Raw genomic sequence first — 8,655 nt, forward strand, 5'->3', positions numbered from 1 at the left:
ACTCTTATGATGTGGGATTTTTTATGACCACAGAGAGTTAGGACACCCATTTAACGTCTCATCCGAAAGACAGCACCCTACGCAGGGCAATATCCTTAGACTAGAGGGAAGAGTGCCCCCTACAACCCTCCAACACCACTTCCAGCAGAATCTGGTCTACCATCCAGAGATCGACCAGGATCAACCATGCTTAGCTTCAGAGGCAAGCCAGCAGTGGTATGCATGGTGATATGTTGCTGACATGTCAGCTAGGCTTGAGCGGTATACTGTATATACCGTATACCGGGGTATTAGGAAATAGCCACAGGATGGTTTTTCAATACCGTCAAATCAAATTTTATTGGTCACATACACATGGTTAGCAGATGTTAGTGCGAGCGTAGTGAAATGCTTGTGCTTCTAGTTCCGACAGTGCAGTAATATCTAACAATGACCTAATACACACAAATCAAATCTGTGTACCTAACCATAAACACCAATGCCTTTCTTAAAATCAATACACAGAAGTATATATTTTTAAACCTGCATATTTAGCTAAAAGAAATCCAGGTTAGCAGGCAATATTAACCAGGTAAGCTTCTGTCTCTCGGTCCCAGCTTTGATGCACCTGTACTGACCTCGCTTTCTGGATGGTAGCGGGGTAAATAGGCAGTGGCTCGGGGGTGTTTGTCCTTGATGATCTTTTTGGCCTTTCTGTGCCATCGGGTGCTGTAGGTCTCCTGGAGGGCAGGTAGTTTGCCCCTGGTGATGCGTTGTGCAGACTGCACCACCCTCTGGACAGCCTTGCGGTTGTGGGCGGTGCAGTTGCCGTACCAGGCGGTGATACAGCCTGACAGGATGCTCTCAATTGCGCATCTGTAAAAGTTTGTGGGGGTTTTAGGTGATAAGTCACATTTCTTCAGCCACATTTCTTCAGCCTCCTGAAGTTGAAGAGACGCTGTTGCGCCTTCTGTCCCACACTGTCTGTGATGTGTATGCCGAGGAACTTAAAACTTTCCATCTTCTCCACTGCTGTCCCGTCGATGTGGATAGGGGGGTGCTCCCTCTGCTGTTTCCTGAAGACCACGATCATATCACCTGTAGTTTGTCTCGTTGTTGTTGGTAATCAAGCCCACTACTGTTGTGTCGTCTGCAAACTTGATGATTGAGTTGGAGGCGTTCATAGTCACGCAGTCATGGGTGAACGGGGAGAACGGGAGGGGGCTGAGCACGCACCCTTGTGGGGCCTGTGTTGAGGATCAGCGAAGTGGAGACGTTTCCGACTCAATATCACTAACTAATTCTTTGAAGTTTTTCTATAAATGTTCGTATTTGTAGCTACTTTAAGGAAATACCTGCAGTCAACTTATGCAATATGTTAGAAGATAAAGCATATTGCGTTCTTCATTTCACTTGTCACATTATTTTCCATTATGAAGCTTACCGTAGTTCCCCAGAACAGTTGAGCCAGTCACGTGTGTGTTTGTAAATAGCACAACTGGAGAAAGAGGGAGCAGGTGAGTCCAACTATGTATTTGTATTGATTAAGGATCCCCAAGGCAGCAGCTTCTCTTCCTGGGGTCCAGCAACATTAAGGCATAATACATGACATTTCATAACACGTTAAGTGTGTTCCCTCAGGCCACTACTCTACAATCACATATCTGCAATACAAAATCCATGTATACGTGTGTAGAGAGCATGTCCTATCATGTGTATGTGTGTCTGTGTCTCTCTTCACAGCCTCCACTGTGTATTTTTATGTGTTTTAAAAAAAAATCTGACTACTGCTTGCATCAGTTAGTTAGTTACCTGATGTAGAATTAGAGTTCCATGTAGCCATGGCTCTATGTAGTACTGTGCACCTCCCATAGTCTGTTTTTGACTTGGGGATTGTGAAGAGACCTTTGGAGACATGTCTTGTGGGGTAAGCATGGGTGTTCAAGCTGTAGTTTATTCTTTTAGTGAACTACGGAACCGTTCCGTATTTTATCTAACGGGTGACATCCATAAGTCTAAATATTCCTGTTACATTGCACAACCTTCAATGGTATGTCATAATTAAGTAAAAACTCTGGCAAATTAGGTTAACAAGAAATTTGTGGAGTGGTTAAAAAAACTAGTTTTAATGACTCCAACCTAAGTGTATGTAAACTTCCGACTTCAACTGTATCTGAAAATAACCATCCTTTAGGTCGACTGAGGTGAACCAGTTGCCTCAATGAATAGAGCGAGACAGCACGTTGAACATAAGTATACAGAATGTGAACTTATTCAGATAGCTGTTGAGGACCAGTAGGTCTCCTCCCCCTTTTTGGGAACCAGGAATCACCAGGAATTGAAGTCGAAATGGCTCTCTGCCGCTGGTATCGCCCTGACAGTCCCATAAAAAGAGAGGAGAATGCCTGCAGAGTCGCGTCACCACTGATTTCAAAATGTTGTTGAAAATAGGTGGTCCCAGAACAAACTGCAGTCTGTACCCCTTCGTAACCGTGGACAAGACCCAGGGCTGGACTGCAAACGTACGCCAGTTCCCTGCTCTGGTGGCGACTAGCCTACAGGTTGGTAGACTCTTGATCACCAGTGGTGCCAAAGGCGATGGAGCGAGTATCCTTTCTATTGTATTTTTGCTTTGTCCTTGGCATGATGCCTGGTACAGCAGACACTTTTTATTGAAAAGGGCAGTGATGACAGTGATGACACTGGAACAGTGCTTGGGGGCGACTGACAATTTGGTCTCTGGGCTCGAACCAGGGACCCTCTACACACATCGACAACAGTCTCCCGCAAAGCATCGTTACCTATCGCTCCACAAAAGCCACGGCCATTGCAGAGCAAGGGAAACAACTACTTCAAGGTCTCAGACCGAGTGATGTCACCGATTGAAACGCTATTAGTGCGCACCCCGCTAACTAGCTAGCCATTTCACACCGGTTACAGCAGCAAAATCTATACAGGTAGACTACAAATGCATGCTGGGCCGGGCATGCCCTGAGCTCGTGAGGTGACCGCTACTGGAGCGAAATTGGAGCGGGCGAGAAGGCTAATGGTGCTCCAGCCTTTGGGAATCTCGCACTGCGCTCCAGTCAAATTGGGGACGCTCTGCTCACATACTCTGGGTATTGAATTAGCTAAAGACAGTGGTCTAGATTCTAGGAGGCTGCAGAAACAGGGGAAGAAACAAATCAGTTGCTTTGTTATTTAACTTAAAACGAATCACGACCCGACATAGTATATTAACACTGACAAGGGTTGGCTGTTAATTGACTCTCAAATCCATGTATCGGTGTGAGGCAAGTGACTTAGAGAGCCAGCCCTGACTTCTCCGTGCCATTGGAGTTCGAAAATGAGAGCAAGAGTTCAAAGTCCTACAACCTCCAGTGCAGTATGACAAAATCAACAGTACAAAACCAATGATATTAAACTGTTTTAAGCAATTGATCGTGTCATTGGCTATAAAGTTGTATACTAACATCACCAATCTGAGGTCAAAAGGCTGTGTAAGTAGTAACACATCCTGTCCACATCACGGAAAGTAGCATAATATAAATTAACTCTAATAGTTCACCTAATTTCCGTTTAGGTGACAAAACAAGCGTAGATGATTCTACAAGTGTAGAAACCGCTGTGAAATATATTTTCAATAACCGAAAGTAAAAAAGACAAACTACTGGAAGCATAGAAAAAGAGCAAATATGACACATCTAACACTTCTTAAACATGCTTTCAATGAGAAAGAAATGAGAATGTCAATTTGAATTTGGTCGGGTCACCCAAAATCTTACATATTGCAGTTCTTTAAATAATGATGGCAAAAATTATTAAATATTTTAATCTAGGGTTATAGTAAATGAAGCATATCCACAGATTGGAACGATCACATATTGATCGCTAGTTTAACCATTTTGAGAGACTAAACATGCTCGTATTCACAATTGAAACGGGAGTTCTAGAAATAGTTAACACTGACAAGTAGTTTCCATAGTGACTGTGCAGCAGCACCTTAAATTGCCCTCCCTATTCGGAGTAAGATTGTGTGATATTTAGCAGTGGTGATATTCACATTTCTTGAAATTACGTTATTATCTATGGCCACGCTTTACACTACAGAGACAAGCCTACCCTAACCTACACATATGCTTAAACATGTGTATGTATATTAAATTAGCCAAAAATTTAGAACTACAGGAGCGAAAGCTCGCAGAAACTGGTCGTCAGAAGTCCTAAACAAAAAACATTTCCTTATACCTTCATACGGCAGCATAAAGCCGATACTGTGTTGCCCTACATAGCCCAGTCAAACGTGAGCTTCACACCAAAGGCTCTATGAAAAACCTACTGTTTCTCAGAAAACTGGAGCTTATCAACTTCACCGGTGAGAGTAGTACTTGTATACGTACCGTTTGCAGACAGTCATTTGCCAGCCGGTATCCCTAATTTGTCACGGTCGTATATCCTCAACAATCGCAGCTCACTTCAGCTCGACATTGAATCGTCTCGCGGCACTATGATCTGACCATGTGACCAGGTAAACCGCTCTTCCACGTGATACAACGTTATAGTCAAAGATGATGGATAAATAAAGATGTCCCACTCAGTCCGTTTAACATAAAAAAACGATCAGTTCCGGCCTGCTTAACGGGGTGGCTCTCCCATAGGCAACAATGTATTACAGCTGGGTCTGGTCCCGCAAATACCGAAAGTATTCTGGGCTGGGTCTGGTCTGTTTGACACTGGGCACATACGTCAATTCAACGTCTATTCCAAATTGGTTCTATGTCATTTCATTGGCATGACGTGGCAACAACGTTGATTCAACCAGTGTGTGCCGAATGTGTTAGTTCATTGACTGTATATGAATCACAAAAACGAGGGAGTGGGATGTCTCGCTTCCTCTTCCAAATCGGTTTTTGACCAATATCATGTTACACACAGATTCACTCTGGAGTGTCAGAATGCGCTCTGGGCATGTGTAAATTAGGTGCATTGTCAGATTGTCCGTTCGTAAATTCCGTGTATTTCGCCCTCGGACCTCACACTGGACGCTATGGCCGAGGAGTTGTGTTGATCCGTTTGTTCTGACTTCATAACGGCAATCAAGCAGCCAAGCTAACTGGCTAAAGTTGGCTAGCTTGCTAGCTACTTCCAGACACAAATGAGAAAACACCTCTGAACATTTAACTCGCCCTAGCAGAGCTTGTTAGTGTGTTCATGTTATCAAGAGGGTTAGTGCCTTTAACTGTGTTACTGGCAACAAGTTAATAAAAACATTTAGCCAATGTGTACTTACACATGTCATAACAAACAGGGTTTGGGCATTCATAAATTATTCAATTATTCTGCGCTCTGGCACTCTCAAATAAGAGTGCTTTGAAATCGGAGTAGATTGCCAGGGTGAGTTTAAGAACACACCCTTACTCTGGCCGTGTATTTATCAATAAAACATCACAAAACGGTGCAAACAGAAAGTGTGATTTGGCTGCTGGGGGGGGAAAGAAGACCCCAGCTCCATTAAAACCATTGACAACTAACTACATGCCGTTTTCAAGGGATTGTTAAATACATGTTATAACTATGTGGTTTTAATATAATCACCTCTTAAAGAGCACAGTCGGAACCACAGGAGGCTGGTTGCACCTTAATTGGGGAGAACGGGCTCATGGTAATGGCTGGAGAGGAATGGGTTGAATGGTATCAAATACATCAAAAACATATTTATTTTAATTTCACCTTTATTTAACCAGGTAGGCAAGTTGAGAACAAGTTCTCATTTACAATTGCGATCTGGCCAAGATAAAGCAAAGCAATTCGACACATACAACAACACATGGAGTAAAAAACAAACATACAGTCAATTATACAGTAGAAAAATAAGTCTATATACGATGTGAGAAAATGAGGGAGGTAAATGCAAAAAAAGGCCATGGTGGTGAAGTAAATACAATATAGCAAGTAAAACACTGGAATGGTAGATTTGCAGTGGAAGAATGTGCAAAGTAGAAATAAAAAGAATGGGGTGCAAAGGAGCTAAATAAATAAATACAGTAGGGGAAGAGGTAGTTGTTTGGGCTAAATTATAGATGGGCTATGCACAGGTGTAGTAATCTTTGAGCTACCCTGACAGCTGGTGCTTAAAGCTAGTGAGGGAGATAAGCGTTTCCAGTTTCAGAGATTTTTGTAGTTTGTTACAGTCATTGGCAGCAGAGAACTGGAAGGAGAGGCGGCCAAAGGAAGAATTGGTTTGGGGGTGACCAGAGAGATATTCCTGCTGGAGCGCATGCAACAGGTGGGTGCTGCTATGGTGAACAGCGAGCTGAGATAAGGGGGGACTTTAACTAGCAGGGTCATGTAGATGACCTGGAGCCAGTGGGTTTGGCGACGAATATGAAGCGAGGGCCAGCCAACGAGAGCGTACAGGTCGCAGTGGTGGGTAGTATATGGGGCTTTGGCGACAAAACAGATGGCACTGTGATAGACTGCATCCAATTTATTGAGTAGAGTATTGGAGGCTATTTTGTAAATGACGTCGCCGAAGTCGAGGATCGGTAGGATGGTCAGTTTTACGAGGGTATGTTTGGCAGCATGAGTGAAGGATGCTTTGTTGCGAAATAGGAAGCCAATTCTAGATTGAATTTTGGATTGGAGATGTTTGATGTGAGTCTGGAAGGAGAGTTTACAGTCTAGCCAGACACCTAGGTATTTGTTTTACATGTTATAAGTCAGAACCGTCCAGAATAGTGATGCTGGACAGGCGGGCAGGTGCAGGCAGCGATCAGTTGAAGAGCATGCATGTAGTTTTACTTGTATTTAAGAGCAGTTGGAGGCCATGGAAGGAGAGTTGTATGGCATTGAAGCTCGTCTGGAGGGTTGTTAACACAGTTTCCAAAGAAGGGCCAGAAGTATACAGAATGGTGTCATCTGCGTAGAGGTGGATCAGAGACTCACCAGCAGCAAGAGCAACATCCTTGATGTATACAGAGAAGAGAGTGGGCCCAAGAATTGAACCCTGTGGCACCCCCAGAGACCGCCAGAGGCCCGGACAACAGCCCCCCCGATTTGACACATTGAACTCTATCAGAGACGTAGTTGGTGAACCAGGGGAGGCAATCATTTGAGAAACCAAGGCTATCGAGTCTGCCGATGAGGATGTGGTGATTGACAGAGTCGAAAGCCTTGGCCAGGTCAATGAATACGGCTGCACAGTATTGTTTCTTATCGATGGCGGTTAAGATATCGTTTAAGACCTTGAGCGTGGCTGAGGTGCACCCATGACCAGCTCTGAAACCAGATTGCATAGCGGAGAATGTGCAATGGGATTCGAAATGGTCGGTAATCTGTTTATTGACTTGGCTTTCGAAGACCTTAGAAAGGCAGGGAAAGATAGATACAGTGGGGCAAAAAAGTATTTAGTCAGCCACCAATATTGCAAGTTCTCCCACTTAAAAAGATGAAGCCTGTAATTTTCATCATAGGTACACTTCAACCATGACAGACAAAATGAGGGGGAAAAAATCCAGAAAATCACATTGTAGGATTTTTAATGAATTTATTTGCAAATTATGGTGGAAAATAAGTATTTGGTCACCTACAAACAAGCAAGATTTCTGGCTCTCACAGACCTGTAACTTCTTCTTTAAAGAGGCTCCTCTGTCCTCCACTCGTTACCTGTATTAATGGCACCTGTTCGAACTTATCAGTATAAAAGACACCTGTCCACAACCTCAAACAGTCACACTCCAAACTCCACTATGGCCAAGACCAAAGAGCTGTCAAAGGACACCAGAAACAAAATTGTAGACCTGCACCAGGCTGGGAAGACTGAATCTGCAGTAGGTAAGCAGCTTGGTTTGAAGAAATCAACTGTGGGAGCAATTATTAGGAAATGGAAGACATACAAGACCACTGATAATCTCCCTCGATCTGGGGCTCCATGCAAGATCTCACCCCGTGGGGTCAAAATGATCACAAGAACGGTGAGCAAAAATCCCAGAATGACACTAGTGAATGACCTGCAGAGAGCTGGGACCAAAGTAACAAAGCCTACCATCAGTAACACACTACGCCGCCAGGGACTCAAATCCTGCAGTGCCAGACGTGTCCCCCTGCTTAAGCCAGTATATGTCCAGGCCTGTCTGAAGTTTGCTAGAGAGCATTTGGATGATCTAGAAGAAGATTGGGAGAATGTCATATGGTCAGATGAAACCAAAATATAACTTTTTGGTAAAAACTCAACTCGTCGTGTTTGGAGGACAAAGAATGCTGAGTTGCATCCAAAGAACACCATACCTACTGTGAAGCATGGGGGTGGAAACATCATGCTCTGGGGCTGTTTTTCTGCAAAGGGACCAGGACGACTGATCCGTGTAAAGGAAAGAATGAATGGGGCCATGTATCGTGAGATTGAGTGAAAACCTCCTTCCATCAGCAAGGGCACTGAAGATGAAACGTGGCTGGATCTTTCAGCATGACAATGATCCCAAACACACCGCCCGGGCAACGAAGGAGTGGCTTCGTAAGAAGCATTTCAAGGTCCTGGAGTGGCCTAGCCAGTCTCCAGATCTCAACCCCATAGAAAATCTTTGGAGGTAGTTGAAAGTCTGTGTTGCCCAGCAACAGCCCCAAAACATCACTGCTCTAGGGGAGATCTGCATGGAGGAATGGGCCAAAATATCAGCA

At 44.0% G+C, this 8,655-nt stretch overlaps 1 protein-coding gene across 3 annotated transcripts in view; it reads right to left on the bottom strand.

Moving 5' to 3' along the window:
• The window catches only part of LOC139420465 (phosphatidate phosphatase LPIN2-like), a 37,996-nt gene extending 33,494 nt beyond the window's left edge, over positions 1-4,502 (bottom strand). The window contains exon 1 of one of the 3 annotated variants that reach the window (XM_071170643.1): positions 4,380-4,502. The gene's annotated coding sequence lies outside the window, so the exon portion shown is untranslated. The remainder of the gene's footprint in view (positions 1-4,379) is intronic. The other 2 variants (XM_071170644.1, XM_071170646.1) reach the window with 2 other exon arrangements.
• Positions 4,503-8,655: the final 4,153 nt, after the last annotated feature.

Source organism: Oncorhynchus clarkii, chromosome 11, assembly GCF_045791955.1.
Source record: "Oncorhynchus clarkii lewisi isolate Uvic-CL-2024 chromosome 11, UVic_Ocla_1.0, whole genome shotgun sequence".
In the NCBI taxonomy this organism is placed as follows: Eukaryota; Metazoa; Chordata; class Actinopteri; order Salmoniformes; family Salmonidae; genus Oncorhynchus; species Oncorhynchus clarkii.